Source organism: Cavia porcellus, unplaced genomic scaffold (genome assembly GCF_034190915.1).
Source record: "Cavia porcellus strain 051 isolate PalLab524CR breed Dunkin Hartley unplaced genomic scaffold, mCavPor4.1 scaffold_37, whole genome shotgun sequence".
In the NCBI taxonomy this organism is placed as follows: Eukaryota; Metazoa; Chordata; class Mammalia; order Rodentia; family Caviidae; genus Cavia; species Cavia porcellus.
This window is the reverse complement of record NW_026947520.1, coordinates 7900198-7924431: the sequence shown is the minus strand read 5'-3', so window position 1 is coordinate 7924431 and position 24234 is coordinate 7900198. Positions and strand designations below refer to the sequence as shown.

Sequence of the window (24234 nt, the reverse complement as noted above, 5' to 3'; positions counted from 1 at the left end):
CAGAAAAAGCTTTTAATAAGGTCCAACACTCATTTATTATAAGACCCTTAGAGAAAATTGGAATTGATGGTCTTTACCTCAATATATTGAAGGCCAACTATAACAAATCAACAGCCAGTATAACACTAAAAGGCCAAAAATTGAAGAAATTTACTTGAAAGTCAGGCACAATACAAGGATGTCCTTTATAATCACTCCTATTTAATATAGTACTGGAAATACTAGCCAGAACAAGTAGATAAGAGATCAAAACAAAAGGGGTAAAGTAGGAAGAGAAGTTAAATTATTATTTGTGGATGATATGATACTTTACATAGAAGGTGCCCAAATTTCGATTTGTAGACACCTAGATATAATAAATAAATTCAGCAATGTACCTGGAAACAAAATTGATACTCAAAAATCAAGAGCATTTGCATATACTGACAACAAAATCAAAGTGAGAGAAATAAGAGAAGCCACAACATTCACACTGGCACACAAAAATTGAAATATTTAGGAATTTTTCTCATGAAAGAAGTGAAAGACCTATATTGGGAAAATTATAATACACTAAAAAAGAAATTGAAGAGGATCTCAGAAAATGGAAAGACATCTCTCACTCATGGATAGGAAGAATAAATATTGTGAAAATGGCTGTTCTCCCAAAACTGCTCTACATATTCAATGCAATCCCATTAAAAACACCACCGACATACCTATGGATCTAGAGAAATCACTCCTCAAATTCATCTGCAACTGTAAGAGACATAGAATAGCAAAGACTGTTGTAAGCATCAAAGGCAAGCCCGGAGGTATCACAATTCATGACTTGAAGTTATACTACAAAGCAACTTTAGTAAAATCAACATGGTTCTTGAATCAAAACAGAGCCAAAAATCAATGGAATTGATTAGAAGATACAACCACAACTACAAACACACTCAACTACATTATTTTTGAAAAATGGGTGAAAGAGTTTCGCTGGAAGAATGACAGCACCTTTAATAAATGATGTTGGAAATACTAGCTCTCCACACACTGAAAACTAAAAGTAGACCAACGCCTGTCACCATATACCAAATTAAAATCTAAACGGATCAAAGACCTGAATATTAAAAGAGAAACACTAAATCTATTGAAAGACAAATTGGGTAGAAACCTTGAAGACATAGGGGTAGGTAGAGAATTCCTGAACAGGAATCAAACCGCACGGGAAATGATTCCCTGAATCAATAACTGAGAAATTTATTAAAAAGTTTCTGGACATCAAAAGAAATCTTCAGCATAGTGAATATAAAACTCACAAAGTGGGAAAAAATCTTAGTGAACGCTCCCTCAGACAAAGGACTTCTGTCTAAAACATATAAAGCATTAAAAAAAAAAGTCAGACACCCAAAATTCAAAGATCCAATCCAAAAATGGGCATCTGAGATGAATACGCACTTCTCAGATGAAGAAATGCACGTGGGAAATAAATACATGAATAAATGTTCATCGTCATTACTCATTAGAGAAATGCAAATTAAAACCACATTGAGATTCCATCTCACAGCTGAAAGAATGGCCATGATTAAGAAAAGTACCAACAACAAATGCTGGAGAGGCTTTGGAGAAAAGGAACTCTCCTGTACTGTTTGTGGGAGTGTAGACTGGTACAAGAAATGTGTAGGTGGGTCTGGAGATTTCTCAAAAACTTAGGATTGGAGGTCCCTTTCGGGACTTCCACTTCTAGGGATTTATCCAGAAAAACTGAAAACATCATACTACAGTGATATATGTACACCCATGTTTATAGCAGCACAATTTGTAATAGCCAGATCTTGGAAACAACCTAAGTGTCCATCAACTGAGGAATGGATTAAAATGTTGTGTTATTTTTATGCAACAGAGTTCTACTCGGCTATAAAGAATGATCACTTGGAGATATTTACAAATAAATGAGCACAGCTTGAGACCATGCTTATAAGCAAAATAAATCAAACTCACATGTATAAATACCAAATAGTTTTCCTAGTGTAAGAAATGTAAGAATACATAAAACTATGTGGTAAATACGATTCCCCATCATATTGCTTTGAAACCATATAATGTTTTCATTAATTGGAATGGTTCTCTTCTGATTTGTTTGATTTTATCATCTGTGATAGTATGAACAGTTATTTTGAAGAAAACAAGACAATATAAAAGCAATTGCTGATACAAATTCATCTTATTTTGAAGTCCCATGAAGCTTTTGTTTTTCTGTCTCCATCAGTTTACCATGTTGGCACTGAATTCAACTTCAATATAATAAAGGTCAATTGATTTTATTATATGTGATAATATAAAAAGTTTTATACACAAGGACATAATATAGAAACCATTGTTCATTTTCTGTTAGTTGGTTCTAAATAACCTGTAATACTTTCATTCTCTTGAATGCGTTTACACTGTCATGTTGTGTTTGAAGCTATAGTATACAAAGTTATACTCAAATATTTCAAGGAAAGAGACACCATGGTAGCTACTGTTATGTCAGATTATCTTATGGTGAAAGACTATGTTGCTTTAATTGTTCTGTTCTGACCCAGGTTATGTTGTTATGTTTTCTTTTATCTTAATCTCCTTTCTTTTAAATTTTTTAATAAATAATTTTTAAACATATACAAATGGCAAATAAGTGAATGAAGAAATGTTCACCATCACTGTTCACTTGAGAAATGCAAATTAGAGCAGCATTGAGACTTCATCTCACTCTGGAAAAAATAGCTGCCATCAAGAAAATGACTGGTAAGAAACATTTGTGCAACTGCAGGGAAAAAGAAACACTACTCTTCTGTTGGTGATAGAGTAAGCTGGTGCAGTTGCTATGGAAATCGGAGTAGATATTTCTCAAAGACTAGGATTGGAAGTTCCATTCAATCCAGCTACTCCCCTCCTTGGTATTTTCCCAGAAAACGTCATGTTACAATGATATATGTGCACCTGCACTTAGAAAAGCACAATTTGTGATAGCTAAATCTTGGAAACAATCAAAATGTCCATCAACTGCAGAGTGGTTAAAAAAGATGTAGTATTTTATACAGTAGGATATTACTTATATATAAAAAGGATTATCTTGAGGCCTGCACTGATATATGGAGACAAATTGAAAATATTCTAATAAGCGAAATAGATGAGAATCATATTTATAAATATCAAATTGTGTGTGTAATATAAAAAGTAACAAGAACAGTAGGGGAAATTAAAACCCCAAGTGTGTGATTGCTATTGTAAAAAAGAGAGGAAAAGAAAGTGCTCCAAAGTATATAACAGCATGTATTTTTAAGTATGTAAGTTAGATGACCATAAAACTAAAATTTTGGGGGATTGTTGAACAGAACACTGTAATCTCACTGTTTGAATGTGCACTTTGCACGCTTTAATTTTGTAACTTGAACCACTATTACTAACATGACTGTGTAAGTTATTAACTAGTGATTTCTTAGTGTTATTTTTCTTTGAAATTCTGTATTATTAGTACCCTTTTTTCTGTTTTGCTTTTTGCTCTTTAAATAAAATTTAAAAAACATATTTCATGTATTGAAAAACTATATTAACAGAAAGTAAAATTAAAAAGTAAGTTTTTCTGTAATAATCTTGAGGAAGGGATTTGGTTTAGCACATTCAGTGAAATTACTGGCATCCCACTAAAAAGAGAAGTAATTGGATGTGAGTTCAGCACAAGGAATGTTATGCAAAGGAACATGGGCCACACAGAAAGTGAGCAGTGGATGCAACAAACCTAGGTGTATGAGTGTGTATCTTGTTTTTAGTCTGGATTGCATACTACACAAATGTAGTTGGCTGAACCTAAACCATATCAGACCACTTCAGTGAACACCTAGCGCTGAACCTCCAGAGCAATCTGTAGATAGCATTCCATATGGCTTATTGACAGTGGATAGGGAGAAAATATCCCCAGGAGAAATTGATCCTTGGAATCTTGCTATCAGTGTACTTGAATGAGTCCAAGTGCCCACAGGAGAAAGTATAATATGCACATATAATTTCCAACTTTGTTTTTCACGTGGACAACAGACCTCAAATGCAGAACCTACAAGGAGGGTGGTGGCAAATTCCTTCTGGTTCCTCGGAGAGTCTTTGCTGAAAAGACTCAGGAGAAAAGAGTATCTTTATCAATGTAAAACCATAGCACATGCAGAGATACACACATGATGTATGTGTTTACATGGCTGATACAGAAAGTTCCTTTTCACTCTGAGAAGCTTTTACAGACATTGCCTATGATGTTCCTGTTGATCATTCTTTATTCTCCTGCAGAATTCCATCCTGGTTTGTAATTTTGAAAATAAAGCCTGCCTACTTGGTAGGAGCACTATTGTGTATAGGATGGGGATGTGGTGATTGGAGGATTTTTCTCCCTTTTTATTTATATATACTACACTGATGTCTTTCATCTGAAGCCTTAGATGGACTAATTTGCAATGCTGTAAGTGTTTCCCCATGTTTTTATTTTCATTTTCGTGACCAGGGAGGATAATGCGTAAGCATCTGTGAGTGATTGCATTCATATTTTTCCTACTGCTGCCCTGTCCTCCTCACTCATAGATATAAATACTGCCTATGCATTATTGTGAATTTCCCTGCAATCTTTTAAACTTTCAAAAACTAAGATATGATAAATTCTTGTTTTCTTAGTTTCCTCTTTTCAGGGCTGGAAGCTGAGGTATATATCACCCTCTACCTTACTGTACTATTTATGTGTCTTCTCCAAACTGAGCTGCCACTGCACAGGACACTGACTGATGTTCTTTAGAATCAGAAGCTGAGAACATAGGTTGAATTCAGTGCCAAAAAGCTACCACAAACTATTCCCTGTATACAATGTTATGCCTTCTAATTTTCTTTCATTGTGCATAAAATGTTTTGCATCCTTACACAGTGCCCACTGATATTCATATACCTCCTTCAAGGGGAGACTTGCACTGAGGATATTCAATTAGGTCCACAATGTGCATATCATGGCTTTATTCATTGTGTCCTTCTTGATTTCTGGACATGCAAATAAGGGAAAATGAGGAACAACTCATCTATGTGATTTATACCCCCCAGAATGATTTTTATTCACACTCACACATGGGCATTCTTTGTTCTCAGACTCTAACACATCAGTTGTGCAGTCAATGTATACAAGAAGTTAATGGGTTTTGCACAGCACCAGAAATCTCTAGCGGATTCACTGTGCCCCTGTGTCTAAAGGAAGTGCTCCTGCCACAGTGTTTGATTTGATTTTATCATGTGCTGAAGCCACTAATGCTCCTATAATTGGGAGCAGGAATATCCAAGTAAGTGATATTTCTCTCATAATTCCATTGATGTTGTCTGTATCTTCCTCATACTTTTTTCATCTTTTTGAAACAGTGTCTCACTATGCAGTTTGGACTGGCCTTGAGTTCATTTTGCAGCACAGGGTGTGGTCTTGAATTGACAATGATCTTCCTGCCTCAGCCTACCAAGTGCTGGGATTACAGGTGTGTGCCACTACATCCAGCTTCTTTTTAAATATTTGTTACCATGTCCAGATATCTGCTGATACTTTTATTCCTGAACACTTTTCCCTGACAATGCCCTGGGTTTTGACACAGTGTCTTTTTTTGTTACCTAGTCTACCACTAATATTCCGAAAATAAAATTGTCAGGGCTTAAATCAATCCATATTTGAAATACTCTTTGTTTAGTATCAAAGAAACATCTAGAAACATAAGAATAGACATTTCAGTCAGGCAGGCAGGGTAGTATTATTTCCTTAATAATTACCTCAAGCAAGGGTCCTAACTTGATTGCAAATAATGTGATGTTGATATATTTGCATTATCGTTAATAATTGGAGTGAGTATATTTCATGCATTTTCTTTGAAATATTTTATTTGCTGGCTTGTACTTTGGAATTTGTATATCTTACTGTAGTTCTTTCCACTAGTTCAAAAAACTTTTTCATGATTTGTACAGGATAAGTTGGCTAACCATGTACTGTATTTCTAACACAACTAACTGGGTTCACTGTTAATATTTTGCATACACTGTATCATATAACAGCTATAATAAATAGAAAAATCTAGGTAGTAAAAATTCACTTTTATCCTGTTTCATTCCTCTTTACCAAGCATTCCAATATAGAATTATATAAATAAGTTTATGATAATGCAAAAATTATTTAGTGCCTCTTAAATGTATTTCACAGTTCATTATTTTAATTTTCAAAATTCTCTTTCCATACAAATAAAATAATATTCAATTGTGACTTGAAATTTGAGCTCTGTGATATAAGGAGTACACATGTATATGCATAAATAAATATCAGTTTCCACATGATCATTTCTCTTTTATTACCATTTTGCTATATCATTGCACATCTATTCATCCATGTAACTCCTTTTATTTAAAGCCTTATATTAAAATTGCTATTTTTAAACTTACCATAATATGTCTTTAGACATATTATGAAATACATCTAAAGATATCATTTTCAAGTTCTTGGTTTTGCCTTAAATCAACTCCTTTCTTTAATTTCCAATTATAGTAGTGGAAATTTCAACAAAACTTTGGGAGTGTTTACATGTGTGAAATATTATTTTAGGTGCTTTAAAATCCTTGCTATAATATTATAGTTTTGATAAATATTCTATCATAACATTTTAAAATTAATTTTATACATACATTTTAGGTACACATAATGATTAAATTCATCATGGGGACAGCAAATCATCAAGAGAATTAAATACCACAACCAAGTGGGATTCATCACAGGCATGCAGGCATGATTCAACAAATGTAAATCAATAAATGCAGTCCACCATATCAATAAAGCCAAAAGTAGGAATCACATTATCATTTCTATATATGCAGAAAAAGCTTTTGATAAGGTCCATCATTAGTTCATGATAAGAACCTTACAGAAAATTGGAATATATGGTGTTTACCTGATTATGGTAAAAGCCATCTATGACAAACAACAGATCATATTATATTAAATGGCCAAAAACATAATGTCTTTACCTTAAAATCAGGCACAAGAAGGATGTCCCTTATCACTGCTCCTATACAACGTAGTACTGAAAGAAATTATCTAGAACAATTAGACAAGAGAGAGAAATAAAAGGGGTAAAAATAGGAAAAGAGGAACTAAAATTATTATCATTTGCAGGTTACATGCTCTTATACATAGAAGAGCCCCAAAACATCATTGAAAAATCTCCTAGATATAATAAAACATGCAGCAATGTAGCTGGATACAAAGTCAATGTTCAAAAATCAATAGCATTCCTATACACTAATATCAAAATCACAGAGAGAGAAATAAGAGAAGCCACACCCTTCACACTAGCATCCAAAAAATGAAATACATAGGTATTAATCTCAAGAAAGTAGTAAAATGTCTATACAGGGAAAATTATAATACCCTGAAAAAGAAATCAAGGAGGATCTCAGAAAATGGAAAGACACTCCTGTTCATGGATAGGAAGAATAAATATTGTGAAAATGACCATTCTCCCAAAACTGTTATACAGATTCAATGTAATTCCAATGAAAATACCATCAACATACCTCATAGATCTAGAGAAATCATTCCTAAAATACATCTGGAACCAGAAGAGACTAGAATAGCAAAGACAATTTTATGCAGCAAAGGCAAGGCAAGAGGCATCACAATCCCTCCTTGAAATTATACTAAAAAGCAATTGTGATAAAATCAACATGGTTTTAGAATAAAAATAGTTCTGAAGATCAGTGCAATAGATTAGAAGATACAACCAGCTGGGGATTTAGCTCAGTGGCATTAGTGCCTGCCTTGCAAGCAGGCAGTCGTGAGTTCGATCCCCAATACTAATGAAAAAAAAAAAAATAAAAAGAAGATACAACCACATCTAGAAACACACTCAACCACCTTATCTTTGACAAAGGGACCAAACATGTTCACTGGAAGAATGACAGTCTCTTTAATAAATTGTGTTGGAAAAACTGGCTCTCCATATACTGTAAACTGAAACTAGACCCATACCTTTCACCATTTACTAAAGTATAAATGGATCACAGATGTGAATATTAAAAGAGAAACACTAAATCTTTTGGAAGACAAATTGGGTAAAAACCTTGAAGACATAGGAGTAGGGAGAGAATTCATGAACAGGAACAAACAGCACGGGAAATACTTCCCAGAATCAATAACTGGGATCACCTCTTATTAAAAAGTTTCGACATGTCAAAAGAAATCTACAGCATAGTGAAAAGTAAACCCACCCACTAGAAAAAATCTTAAATAAACTCTCTCTCAAAGGACTTCTGTCTAAAGCATATAAAGAATTTAAAAAATCAGACCCCCTAAATTCAAAGACCCAATCCAAAAATGGGCTTCTGAGATAAATAAAAAGTTCTCAGATGAAGAAATACAAATGGTAAATAAATACATGAAAAAATGTTCATCACTACTAGTCCTGAGAGAAATGCCAATTAAACGCATACAGAGATTCCACCTCACCCCAGAAAGAATGGCGAGGATCAAGAAAACTACCGGCAACAAAGCCTCCAGAGTTTGTGGGTAAAAAGGAACTTTCCTGCACTTTTGGTGGGAGTGTAGACTGGTGCAACCATTGTGGAGGTCAGACTGGATATTTTTCAAAAATCTGGGATTGGAAGTCTCATTTAATCCAGCTATTCAGCTTCTAGGCATATTCCTAAAAGAACTGAAATCATCATACCACAGTGATATATGTACACCCATGTTTATGGCAGCACAATTTGTAATAGCCAAATCTTAGAGAAAACCTAAGTGTCCAACAACTGAAAAATGGATAAAAAAGTGGTATTTTTACACATTAGTTTACTACTCAGTTATAAAAAATGATCACATTGAGATATTTACAAATAAATGGATGCAACTTGAGACCATATTCATAAGTGAAATAAATCAAACTCATATGTATGAATACCTGAATACCATTTAGTCTCCCTATTTAAGAAATGGTAAGAGTATGTAACAGTTTATGGTAACTGTGATTCCCATTTCATTGCTTTGAAACCTTATAAGGTTCCTATTCATTAGTTGGAATGGTTTTTGTCTGGGTTGTTTGATTTTATTATCTGGAATGGTGTGAACAACTATCTTGAGCAAAACCAGACATCATAATAGCAAGTGTTGATTTAATATCTTGTTTTGAAGTCCTCCCATGCTTTTGTTGCTCTATTTCTATTGATTCTATCATGTTTCATCTTATTGGATTATATCATGTGTGATATTATAAACAAATATTTTATAAACAATGAGATAACATAGAAACAATTGTTCATTTTCTATTATTTGGTTCTGAATTCCCTGTAATGCTTTCAATCTATATAATGGTTGTATACTATTTTGTTATGTTTGATACTATGGTTTAAGAAGGAATACTCAGCAATTCAAGGAAATAGACATTATTTACAGTAGCTACTGATATATCAGGTTGTCTTGTGGTGAAATAGTGTGTTGCTTAAATTGTTCTGTTCATCTGCTTTATGTCATCTTTTATCTTAATCTCTTTAAAAAAATTAAAAAGGAAAGGTAACATAGAGACACCAGCCTTTTCTCCAGAATCAGCATCATTCGCAGACTGGTGGGGAGAACAAGAAGCCAACAAAAAAACCAAGCTCTTCCTATGAGTTGGTGCCATGCGTGGGTTGCTGCAGGGAGAACTAGATGCCAGCCCCTTCCAGCACAGACTGGGAGACAAGTGCCAAAGACCCCTCTCCCCACAGTAAGCACCTGGCTGATCAGAGAAACAGGCTGTGATGATACCTATGAAGGGAAAACACAACTTGATGCTTGTAGTGCTTATTATTTCACTGACTTTGCAGGCCTAAAATCTTACTATGTATTCAGAGGATAACAGTATGCAATGTAGCATCTATGAGGAATCTTCTGAGTGGAAGCCATTGTGAACTCCCTGTTATCTTGTTTTGAAGTGCTGTGTCATTTTCACTGTTTTCTTTGATTGGGTTTTATTCTATTTTGCCTTGTTTGATTTATTATATCCAATGATATGGGCAGCTATTTCAAAGAAGATATACTATGATAGTGATTTTGGACTTACTGTTACCTTGTTTTGAAGTCCTTTATTGAGCTCCTTGTTTTGTTTTTATTAGTTCTATTTTGTTTGATTTTTTTACTACATTATGGGCAGCTATTTTGAAGACAAGATGTATTATGGTAACCATTAACTATTGTTGATTCTGAATTATCTTGTTTTGAAGTCCTCTATCACTTATACTGTGTTGGTTTGATTACTTTTATTGTTTTATTTTGTTTGGTAGTATTCTTTTTAAAATAAAAATTATCAAAAAAGTGCAGCCTATCTTTTTTGAGACTAGTATTTGCTGTATTATAAGTCACACTATTCTTATGCATTCCGACAATGGTAAGAGGTAAAGGATCTTCAGAGTGAAATGTTTTATAAGCTTTGTTTCAAGGTACTATAACTGGCTATCTTGAAGTGCTGGGTAACTGGCAAATTTTAATCTCTTCAGGAGACTATTTGATGTATTTTAGAGGAAAGAGATCACTAGGAGTATGCTGTAGAATAAACTCTTCCTTACCTATCTTTCTGTCCCCTTTTTCCATCTTTCACCCTTGGATGAAATAAGGGTGGCCAGAGTTCTTCACTATGCTTCTCTACAGTGAGGTTTCTTCCTTGCTACAAGCAATAAAAGAGGATGACCAAGGCCTGAAACTTCCAAATTTGAGCAAAAATACATCTATTGTCATTTTAAAGTGTCAGCTATTATCTCATACCCCTTCAAAGTTCTCTAGCATCCATTTGAATGAACTGCATACTATTCAGGCCTATTGAGAATTAATTCTTCAATGTACTTGGAAATGTAGATATCTATTTTAGATTCTGATTTCACTTTAATAGTTTCAATTCTTTTTTTCCTTGTAAATTACTGTGTTAATGATGTCAAATAGGAAAGTGCTTTGCAAGTTATTTACTTAATGAGCACTCAACTCAAGGTTTTGAGTATAAACATCAATGTTAATACAAGGCATTATGTAATCAAGAATCTTCTAAGAAAAAGTTGATGCACATACTGTTTCCTTTTGTAAGCACAAGTGTTGAGACTCAGAAAATTATAAAGAGCTTTACTTTATCTCAGAGAGTCACAAGAGCTGGTTAAGCCAATCTCTACAGGTATCTCTTCCACTGGCTCACACCGGTACTTCCTTCAAACTTTAAGAACAGAACACTTGTAGGCCTGAGTCATTGCACTGATGCTGACCTAAATTTCACTCTTCTTTACATTCATGCTTTCCCACAGTTTTAGAGAACACTAATGAAAGGATTTTGCCCTGAATGAGAAGTTGCACTGGTGGGAGGCTGGGAGGGACTCTATCTTGAGGTCACCTTTCCTGCTCCTAAGTAATTTACCTGTGGTATGAAATGAATTCCAATGGGCTACCTGTGTTTCTGTAATGCCCCTTAGGCACCACCCAAACCTATGCTATATGTATGCCCCCACACCGTGTCCAGCAGAGAGAAAGCCAGACCCTGGAGGTCATGGAGTTTCTGTCCAAATTCTTAAAATAAAGGCAACTTTTATTTCATATTTCTTATCTCTTAGCCACAACAAAAATTCTATCAACTAGCTTCATCAGTGAATCCCCTGTGGCAAACTATGGCTCTTATTTTACTCTTCTTTTCAGATTTTAAGACAGGTTATTTTGTACATTTTTCTCTTTCTTTCTAAATAAAAAAAGAGAGAGCACAGTCAACCAATGTCATCTCTCATTATTTTTCATCTTAAAAATAGAATAAAAATTCCCACTTTCTTTAGGATGAAATAATTCATGGATTTGTAGCTGTTAAAACTGTTGTAACCTAGTTCTAACCAATGTGCCTCCTTTCTGTTCTGTATGCACCATTTCAATAGAGATTAAAATTCCATCTCCAGTAAAGACTTAAGTTACTGCTCCTTGTAAATTCTCCTCCCCTCCCCATTCTTTTTAGGTTAAGTTTCCATTTCCCATAATGCTTTAAGTTTTAGTTTTTTTGTAATTCCCCCTACCCCCTTCAGCCTACCTGCAATACAATGTGCTGTCCTTAAGAAACGTTTAACTACAAGGAAGTCATCAAACTGGGTCAAAGTTCACAACATTCCTGTGGTTTTTCGGCTTTAAAACCCAACCCTTTTAGCTGTAAGGTGCTCAGTCTCCATAATGGCTCCTGGAGTCTGTGTCTCCAGGCCTGGCCTAAAATAAAACCTTTGCTCTCCAAATTTTAATTTCTTGCTTCCTTGCATTTTTTCCAGTGTCCAAGCTATCACAAAAACCATGTTGTCATCAGCCATGAGGCAAATTCTTTGTATCATAATAAAATGTCACTGTGTAGACTACAGTCAGAAAGACACACAAGAACAACTGTTCCTGAAGATGTGAAGAAAACTCAGTAATTGAAGATAGAAGATGAACAGTCATGTTAGACAACACCATGACACTTTCTATACATATTAAACCCAATGGTATTTTTCAGTCCATTTCTATTTCTAAACAAAATACTTCATGTGCAGTACATAATAAAAAGGTTTACGTTAACTTAGAGTTTTGGGTTTATGTGGGAAATTTAAATCTGAGAATGGCTTTCTTGCTAACAGAGACTCAAGGTCACCACACTGAGCATCACATAAGGAGATTCTAAAAGTGTAGGTAGGTGATCTCTCATAGTCTCAGTTTCAAGTTCTGCATTCATCATAGGGACACCAAAAATCTTACATGTTTCTAACTGCCTCCTATGTAACCCAGCTGACTACATTTACTCCGCTATTTCACCTAATAGAATATGCAACTAGGTGTTCACCTAGTTGCCTGTACAGTGGAACTTTGATTTTATCATAAATATTGAATGGAAAAATCCATATATAGTCATGATTGTCTATATATTACTCATTAATAACTTATTTATGTGCACTAGAGATAGGAAGACTAAATACACACCAAAAATTTGTTCATTAATGCTTAAGTTGTAAGACCACGAGCCGCTACGGAGACCCCAAGAATACAACTGGACACAACTCTCATGCAAAAGCAAAGGGGATTTTATTTGTCCGTGCGCATGGGGTCCTCAAAACATGCAGGAACCGAGAAACCCCGAGTAGGGGAAAGGCTGGTGTTTTTAAGGGGAAAAACTGCAAAGCAAGCATTTATTACAGAAGCCAATCATTACAGTTAGTGCGTTACGGTGGACATCTTATCTATCTGCTATTGGTCAGTTCATAAGGGGTGACTAGCATGTCAGAGTTAATTAACTGTCTTTGTTCTGCACAACTTATCTTTAAGACACCTGGTTTCTGTAGGCTCGAGTCTGACATATTTTACAACCCTGATTAGCGTAATGGCAGGCTCTATCTCTGAGTTCCCTGGCACAGCACATCCCGAGAACATCACAGCCACAGATTTTTTTTTATCCTTTTTCCCTAATTGATATGTTAAGTGACCTAATTGATAGGTTGAGCAATACTCTCCTCTGTAAAGAATTGCAAGAATCTCACCTAATTGATATGTTAACCAATGTTGCCCTCTCCAAACTACAGAAGTTGTGCTAAAACAAGCTAACAAGGGTTGTTAATCACTGTTAGGCGTCTCTATTCTCCGCTAAAGAGCCAAAGAGAACTAGAATGGCCCATCAATTTGTACTTGTTTAAAGGAACCTGCCTGTGTGCAGAGAGATTTGCGTATGAGTTTAACTCTTTACCCTGACCTTGACACATAACCGCCATTTTCTGATCTGTATGGTGCCTTATTGTCTCCCGGACTAAGTTATGAAGCCTAGTGCGGCTTCTAGCTGAAAAACAGCATCTTGTTATTAACCTTTTACTCTCTGGTCTTTCAAAGTTACAGATAGGTAGATACTGAGAGGCAGGAGGAAAGGGAGCGGGCCCAAGATAGAGCCGCTTCTGAGATGAAGTGAACTGGGGCTATAGTGATGGATGAGCTGATCAAAATCAGGCCACCAGATGGAGACAAGATGGTTAGGCCCACAAGCCTCATGACAAATAACAGCTCAAAATTGTATTATGACTAGTGCCTTCTGTCCAGTAAGCCTGAATATTATGACAAATAAGTATGCTGATGACCAGAACAACCTGACCCTTATACCTACTCTTTTCAGAAATGCTTTTGCTCTTTTTTATGCAGTAAGCTACAGATAAACAAAATTTAATGATTCCTGTTGATGAATACTTGCTACATGCCTTGTTTCAATATTACATCAATGTTAGTCAAGCAACTGAAGTATAATCCAGTAGGATGATTTTAGCTTGATCCAAAGTAATCTTTGAAATGGTTTTACTGTACACAAAACCACTGGACAAATCAATTTTAATAAAAACCCCCTAGAGTCTCACTTTCAACCACTTTCATGCTGCTTCTTCTGCTGTCAAGAGCTGTTTGGTTTCATAAACTTTCTAACTTGCCTTCTGCATCCATTCTTTGCTGACATGAAATATGAACTTGCAACCGTATAGAAGTTAGAATGCACTTTACATTGATATTTATAACTTAGTTTATAACTTGTCCATAAAAGCTAAAAGGTAGAAACAAATAAGTGGAAATAGTTACAATGGATGGATAACCAAAAATTTAAGCTTCCCATATTATTCATTCATAGAAATAAATGATGTCCTGAAAATGTCACATTATAAATACATCTTGGAAGTGTCATGCAAAAAAGGCAGACACAGAAACAGTGCTTAATCATCCACTCACACAGTAGGCTAACAGTTCATATGGCTTGTGGTGATATGAGGCATAAGGAGGCAAGGTTACTTTAGGAGCTAAAAACATATTCTAAATGAACTTGGTTTTAAATATACTTTTCAAATGAATGAATCAAGTAAATTACCTCAGTAAAGATGGCATAAAAGACATTTTTTATTTAAAAATGTACAAAGATTGTAGAAAACTTTTTGGGGCAGCTAATGGTAATACATGTAGGAAGAAAGGCAAGAAAGAGGGAGAGATTTGAGAAAGAGCCAATGATAAAAGAAGGAGCATTAGAGCAATAAATGGAAGCAAGGAGGTATAAAAGAAAGGGAAAAAGGAAAGGACAGAGAAAATAAACAAAGAAGAAATGGGAAGGAGAAATAAAAAGGAAAAGCAACATGATGGGCAGGGAAAATTGGCAGATGGAGAGAAGAAAAGGAAGAAACACAGAGGGCAGCATGCATTGTTTATACCCAAAGCCTCCGCACTAAGTGAGAGTCTGCGAGGACAGGACTTCCCGTTGTTCTGATGATCCTTGTCCCTCAGAACAGAAGTGGCAGAAAAGTTGAACTTCTGTGGCAGATCCTGCAGAGTGCCTTCAGAGATACTTTAGAATCTGGGCTGGAAATAACTGACCTAGGAATGGCCAGAGCTGGCCAAACATAGTGAGGTTAAAGCGATCTACCATCGACCAGTAGAGGCCCTGAAGATAGCAGATAAAATGAAGACAGAGAGAGCACAGTGAGGACTACACATCTCATGTGATCACACGCATGATGAGTAGAGTTTCTCCTCTGTACAGGGCACCCTCATGAGAGAAAATCTTAGCTAATATTAGATTCACAAAAGACAACATAAAAACCTAGTATTGTCACCATATTTCCCATAACTGAAGACATCCCAGGATAAAGGCACAAGTTAGACACTGTCACAGAGGCTAATATGCAAAGTGTAACACATACTAAGGCACACACAAACAGTGGGCACAGCCCCTACCAATGAGTAAGATGAGCACGGCAAAGAGTAAAGACCATCAGAGGAGTCCAGGAAGCACAAGTAAAATAGAAGTAAATGTAGGCACAACAGCCTTACCACCATTGAGGCTGACACTGAATACACTTTTAGAGATAGGAAAAGCAGACAAGAGGAGGTACACCGATGTTTGCAGTCTGTACTCCCTCCAGACAGTAACCTGATATGCAAATTCCCTGCAGCTGACCAGGCTAATAGTACAGGAGAAAGAGAGCTGGCTGGGGCTGCCATAGACAAACCAAGAAGCCAAAAACCAATGAACTGAGACAAGGTTCAATAATTCTCAACAAACTTGGCTATCGTATCTATGAGACCCAAAACAGAACATCAGAATGGTGAAACTTAAGTTGGGACAGGAAAAAGAGCAACTCTGGTCTTCACTATTGACCAGTTTTCTAGGCATTAGTTACACTGTCTTTTTCTGATCTAGTCAATTATCATAGCCTTAACATTCACTGTAGTGAAAGCTAAAAATGAGACCAATATATTAAGTTCTTAAGCCAAGTTAAACAACTAACTGTCTGTAAGAAAGATCTGTAGCACTGCAAAGGGGCATGGTTGATCAGGCATAGTACTTCTCATGGTGAGCACATTTTAGAAAACACCGATTTGATTTGAGAATTTAATACAATATGTTCTCTAAGAGTATTCATGTTTTCATTGAGTACTTCAACATTTTGACTTATTTTAAACCTGTATATTTAGCATTCAATCCAGATATCTTACTTGCCTTTGAAATGAAGGGGGATGGGAACACTATACACTTGCAAACTCAGTTTCTTTGAGACTAAAACAAGGGGATCACAATTTCAAAGAAATTTTATTGGTATGAAAATACCAGAGAATTGCAAATATCTTAGGAAATTTCCCTGAAATACAAGTAGTAAATAGCATATCCTTACTCAGATAGAGATAGACCTATGTTAGGCTGGGGATTTAGCTCAGTGACAAGTGCAAGGTCTGGAGTTCAATCCCAGTACTGCAAAAAAAAAAAAAAAAAAAAAAAAAAAAAAAGAAATACAGCTATTTCCAATAACATACATAGGTAAATAGTTTTGGTGGCAAATTTAACATGGGTCAGAAATGCAGTTAAAAACTGTTAACTCTATTGCACTTAGAAATAATCTGACAAAAGGTATTAGATATACTTACACTATGTATAAAATGAGAAAGAAATGTTTTTACAAAAAGAAAAAAACATTTACAAAATTTCTAAGACATAAGAAATTTTCCTTCAATTACAAAGTAAAAATATTATATAGATTGTAATAGTACAAGTAATAAGAAAGAATACCTACATAATTCCGATTTGTTTTCACGTCTCACTGAATTTGTAGAATACTGGACTTAAGTCACACCAAGTATACATTTCACCATGAAACAAGTTATTAACTCACTCACATGGTTTTGATGTAAAATGTTTTTCATTATTTAGACAGCGTCTCCCTATGTAGTTCTGTCTGGACTGTAACTCTCTAGTTAGCGAGGTTGGCCCGTGACTGGTACTGATCCTTCATAGCATCTTTGTCTGAAGTGCTGGATTTCAAGCATGAATCACCATGCCTAGCTGCAAAATATATTATTCCAATAAAAAGCTTCAACAGAAACTCATGAAATAAATTTAGATATGTATAAAATTATGTAATAATTTTATCATATAATGTCAATATTTGGAAGATAACACTTTCAGTTACATATATAACTTTAAAAATATATTTAGCGAAACATTTGATCAAAAGCACAATAATTTGCTTATGAAACATGAGTAAATATATTAGAAAACCAGCCAGGTATAGTGAAACACACCTGCAATCCCAGAATTTGGGTGACTGTGGCAGGAGAATTGTCACAAATTTGAGGCTAGCCTGGAATCCACTGTGAGACTCTGTCTCAAAAAAAAAAAAAACAAATGAACAAAGTTACATATAGATGTATAACTTATGTACATATATATATATGAATAGATAACGAATACAGACTAACAAGAGGCAACAGGAAAGCACACTATGAAACTGAGGAAAATATAAGGATAATGAATATATTAGTTTCTGTGAAAGGGTGTCACTATGTGACCCATACTGGACATCAACTCTTGATCCCCTTGAATTAGCCCCTTAAATGCCCCTGTTAATAGATGTAAATAATCACACTTTTGTAAAATAGGATATTTATAAAAGAAAGTAAAACAAAATCATCATTTAATTAATTTTAGATGTTGGAAAAAGTCTTAGAGATGTACAAAAGTACAAATTAGGCAGCAGAAGAGGCAGACAGTGTAGAATGAAATAAATTGGAAAGCAACCAAAGTGATAATTAAAAAAAATTCTTCATAGACTCATCTTGCAGTGGGTTTTTCAGTGACTCACTGAAACTTTTCAGACATGGATCAAGATGCCAAATGTATACAAACCAGTTTATCAGGATAAATATTTATTATGTATAGCAAATATATGCATATATGAACATTATAATACATATGGTATATTCAGCAAACATGGTCTCAAATGTTTGTAATCAAAATGGAGAAAGGAACTTCTGCAGCTTTTGTCACCAGATTAATACAATCTTTATGTAAATCTAGACAGTTGGTAAGAAAAGGCAAGTACAGGCCTATTACAAATATGCATGCAAATTTTCAAGTCTGCTAGAACTTTACCTAGTGAAATATAAGGGTGTTTTTGAAAACAGTTTTTCAAACTTGCATGTAGCTTATTTGAAGCATGGGTCCCTAGCCTGAATGATGCATGTTCAATCTAATTCCCACATGCCTAAAAAAGTGGCTATGTTAATGAAGTTGTGTCTTTTCACCTGGTCTAAGGATGACTCAGCACAATAAGCTAAGGTGGAACTTATCAGAAAAAAAAAACACAAAGAACTGACAGCATTATTTCAATCTTGATGTAAATATTTTTTAAACTCAATTTTTGTTATTTCTTAAAGGCTTCTAATGAAAAAACAGCATAATGTGATTAGTAACTTGTAAAACACATCTTTAAAACTAGCAAATGTTATATGAATGGAGATGCAGTACATGAATTATTTTCAAAATCAGAAATAAATCAAAGATATTCATGGTCTTCACATTCTGCCACATGATACAAAAATTCATGTGTTACCACAGGATATCCAGGGAAGACACACAAAAAGCATCAAAAAGTTTGAAATTAAAGATAAAAACCTCTATGCATGAAAGATGAAAGAATCAAGAAGTAAAATTTAAAAATAGTAACTGACAGTCTATATTTTCTTTCTTTTTTGTTGTTGGTACTAGGGATCGAAATCATGACCTTGCACTTGCAAAGCAGGTGCTTATGCCACTGAGCTAAACCCCTACCCCTGGGAATCTATATTTTCAAAGCCAAGATCAACTGAAAAAGTTATGGTATATCTGTTTGATTCAATATTCATTGAAATATCTCAAATAAAACAAAGCTATATGATTCAAAAGCAGAACCTAAATTATAAGCAAATATTACTCCCAAACATTTTTTACCTCAAGGTGAGTATACCCAAAAAACTACAGAAAATTCTAAAAGGCTGTTGTTTAAGAACCAGTGTGTATCTGATTATCAGTGAAAATACAAAATAAATGTTATTAATAGAATCAACAGTTCAGGAGTGTCTTTATACCATGTGCATACAATGAACATTTTAGGGAAAAAAAACTACATTGTGAAAAATACATTTAATTAGAAGATTAAATCTGTTTAAAATTTTTGCAAATACTTCTAAAATCTGCCTTGAAAAAGAATCAACTAGATGCTCATATCCATTTCCTTACTCAGTCTCTGCCAATGTTTTTTGTGAATAAAAATGTCTCTTCACTTACACTGTAAAGCAAGGACAATATTGACATCTAGAAATGACCTCTAGATGGCCTATGATATGAAAAACGATACTAAAAAACACTGTATAAGAAATCTAGGCCAGTTATAGTTGTGTACACCTATAATACCAACACTCTGGAGGTTGAGGCAAGAGAACTGCTGTGAATTCCAAGCCAGCTGAACTACATAGAGAGATGCTGTCTCAGAAATCCAAAACAAACAGCAACACAAAAGCACATACAAACAAAACAAAACAAAAAGAACACAGAACCAAGAGTGAGGAAAACTTTACAAGTAAAATGAAACCGCACACGTTAAAGTGATATTATAGATACCAAAAGTAACTTAGAATTTCTGTTCAGGGAGGAAAATACTTCATAAAATTGACATGCAGATGGAAAAATTACTAAAAGCAATGTTGATTCTCTGAGTGAAAAATAAATACCTAGAACAAAAAGATTTTACTAAAAAGACTTCTTCAACACAAATATTAATAATGACTTAGGAGATGTTTTATAGAATGGCTTACACAGTAAATGAAAAGAAATGAAAAAAAACAGATGTATAAAAGACAGAAAAATGTGAAAAGCTTTAATTGAATTCCTCTACAAATCTGTGAAATTCATCCATCAATTTAGAAAAGCCTGACATGGATGTGGGTTGGCTATTAGAAACAGGAACTAATGCCCCCGGTGGTGGCAATATGGATAGTGTGCATTAAGATTTAAATGGGTATAGACTGTGCACGACCAAACAGGCTCTTGAAGAGCTGAGTATCTATGGCAATTTCTCAAATCTACTTCTAGGGTAGTACATGAATATGTCAAGGCATTATACCAGTGACAGACCTGGACACGCCTGCTTTCCAATAACCACGGAAAGGCAATTAAAGTATTCTGAGAATAAACAGTGTAGACCTCTCAAGAGTTATATTTATAAGCAATGCAAATAAATCTGGAAAATAATATTAGGTTGATCAAGTACACTTCAGGATGAATTCTCTAACATACTTCCATTTGGGTACACTAAACATATATGTTCATGAGACTGATGGGTAGCTCAGTGGTACAGCACATATACAATAGTCATCAGTCTCTAGGTTCTACAGCCAGTGTAGCCAGCATAAATAATGTACATAAAGCTATTATGTACAATCCAGAAGTGATTAACAAGGTTAAAAGTGTGGAAAGACATACCTGAAACAGAGTAATCAAGCACAGCACTACTGATATTTGGGTCTAATATTTCATTATTTTAGGGTTGTTCTATGTGTAGGTGACATTGATCAATGTCGTTTACCTCCACTCATGGTTTAAATTTTGCTCATGTTCTACATCATGACTACAACATTCACATGTTTTTTGATGTGCATAATCAGCAGCGCCTGAAAACTACCAACTTCGCAGGTTCAGTATGATCATATAAGCTCCTAAATGATGAGGTACCTAGAATAGGCCCACAAAGACTAGTAAGGTGTCCAAAACAATCTGTATCACAAATCCAAGCAGAGTGAATGATATTATTCAAGGTGCTCTGTCCTTGCACACTCTCTCCTTGTCCCCACCACCTGTATTGCTTTCCAGGTGTCAATAATGTAAAAACCCAAAATAGGCTCTACTCCTTGATGCTCTATAATGACATTAATTGAAAGATAAAAGGACAGACTAAGTGGTGCCTTGAACTGGATCTCTGTGCCTTATCTCAACTGTGCCTTTCTCCATAAGCTGTTTCCATGGGTTTCTTCAGGATGTCTACATGGAAGTTCTGATCTCAGAGTCTGAGGAACACAGGAGGCACTTGGGAGCATTTTAGGGATTGCAGCCTCTTGTGATTTATGGAACACATAACAAAAGTTCATGGTAATCTCTTTCCCCCGAGAGATACAAATCATTACAAATGGGAAAAGATCTTGGAAGCAAAAGTGCAGAATGTGCCTTCCTTTAGTACGCTAAAGTGATGGAAGAAAAAGTGGGTTTAGAGTATGGAAACAACCAGTATAGAAAGGAGATGTCAACCTCAGGATAAAGCAGTTAAAAAGCATCCCAGAATCAGTACAAACTAGAACTAGAAATGGAATGTTTTCACTTTAGCTCTGCACATGCTTGGTGTTGTGCTCAAACTGTTCAGCACCGTGTCTTCATGGAAAAGTTCCATCTTATCCCTTGTCATGATAATGTAAGCCAGATTATGACTACACTGAGGAACCTCTTTAGAATACTAAAGCAACAACAACAGCAAAGTCAAAGCAAAGCAAAGCAACCCACATATAACCACAAAAAATTCCCAAAGTAGTTTTCCTTGTTCAAAACAGTCCTCATACTAACTCCTGGTTGGGCTGTTCTGCAGGAAGTGGTTACTGCAGCTTTCAAAGAATTGAAAGAATGACTACAGTTGCTCCCTGAGTTTGAAAGGGAAAATATCATGATCAACCTAAAGGGAGTAGAACACCAAATGTATTAAAAATTCACAGAATGCACCCAATCAATGAAACATCATTGTCATGCTTTGGCTCTTGCTCAACACACCTGCCTTAATCTGTGTTTATGGAAACACATGTAACACAATACAAAATTTCTAATAAAATACCAAACATATCATGAACTTTATGATATACAGTACATTGTAAATCACTGGCTGTTCATCCTTGTGTCCAGTGGCTGACAGAGCAGTGACTCATTACTGCTGTGTCATGAGAAAGTACCATTAAAAATAAATAAATTATAAAAGGGAAAGATCTCCACTAAATAATTTCCTTTTCTGCTTCAGTACTCAAGGCCACATTAATTTCGGTGATTTAGATCCCAAAATATTTATTTCATATTGAAACAGGATCTTGTTCAATAATCAAGGATGGACTTGATGTTTCGATACACCTGTCATCACTCTTTCAGTGTGGCTGGGATTAAAGGTGTGCACCATCATGTATCACTGATGTCTACCCAAACACTGAAATTTTGGTAAATCATGGTGATTAAAGAACCCCAATCTTTTCTTTTTCTTTGGTACTAAGTATTGAACTCATGACCTTGTGCTGGCCAGGAAGGTACCTTATGCCTCTGAGCTAAATCCTCAGCCCTAGAACCCCAATCTGATACTGGCAAAATGCCACATGCCTGTCATCTCAAAAGTGAAGGAGGTGGATACAGTATCAAAAGTTTTCCCAGACTGGGCAACTTACTAAGACTGCGTCTCAAAAAAAAAAAAAAAATTTTTTTTAATGTGAGGTTGTGGGAGTATTTGTGGCTTGGGGGAAGCTTCCTGAGTTTAGTTCCTGTACATAAAACCATCAAACACACCTTGAAATCTTCTGTATCCAAAAGAAAATCTTTCTCATTCTTCTTCAATAATAATGCCCACTGTATTTTTTTAACCTACAAAACTATTTTGCTAAATTCTAATTTTGCCTCACAATTTGGTAAACTGATCAGTAGTCATAAGTCATAAAGAAAAGACATAAAATACTGGTATAGTGTTTGTTATGAAGTTCCCCTATGTTCTTTATGCCTGTCACTTCTAACCCATTTTCAGGCCAAGGCAGCAAATACCCATGCAATTGTCATGCTAAGAACAATCTAACCTCAGTGAAGCATTCACAGTTGTAACAGCTGATTTCACCTTCCTCAAACAAGCTATGGTCCCCCATTTCCTTTTTACTTCTCTTTGCCTCTCCCTATTAAAAATTCCTTTTATTCCTATTGCTTCATGCATTTGTAGACCTTAACAATGGGGAACCATCTCTACCTCTGGGCTTGTTTTACACAAAGTCCATTTCAAATTAAAAAAAAAAACGTTTAGAAACATTCCAATAATTATAGCAATCATTTCCGAAATGAGAGCCCTCTTACTCTTTCCACTAATACTAATATTAGTATTATTGGACATGTCTATGTAGCTACCCTAATTTAATGTGTTTCTCAGTTTGGGTTTAAAAGGCAGCCCTTTCAGAAAGTTAGATTTAGCAAAAACCGTTTTCCCTCATTTGGTAATTAGTTAACAACCCCTCCATTTTTCTCAGCATTCTAAACTCTCTGGGAAGACCTCATTTAAATAGTCTAATTTAAAGAGCATTTTATTTAGTGATATAGTAATCAGTAATACAGTAATTAGTAACTTAGTAATGCAAATAATATTTTACTTTTGCAAATAAGGCACCTAGCTAAGAACAATGTCCTGAGATATACAGAGGACCAATAGGCCACATGGGTAAAAACAGTGAACAGAGGGCCAGGAATGAACTTCCTCAGGCAACTTGGAAAGCCGCCCCTCCCTAAGACAGGGAGTTGCAGCCACTCCTACCAAGCTCCTGAGGGTCAAGCAATTTGAAGTGCAAAACAATCAGTGCTCCTCTAAAATTCCAATAAAACTTTCAAGGTAAAAGAAATAATTTAAGAACCTGAGTTTCAAGTGGCAATTTTAAATAGAGTCAACAGTGACAGGTGGTCATTAAACAACTGAGCAATTACTATGTTTTGATTATTTATAATTTGTTTTAGATTGTGCAGCCACATAGCCATTCAAGATGCTTCCAAGGGAGTCAGAAGGATTATTTTTCTTTCCAATAAAAATTCTCCAATATCTTCTTTTTGGTTAATAATTTCATTCCAGAATGGGAGACCACAAGCTCTT

The 24234-nt window shown here is 35.1% G+C and overlaps 1 pseudogene; it reads left to right on the top strand.

The window, feature by feature from the left end:
• The window catches only part of LOC100734292 (formin-like protein 2), a 38801-nt pseudogene that overhangs the window by 6934 nt on the left and 7633 nt on the right, over positions 1-24234 (top strand).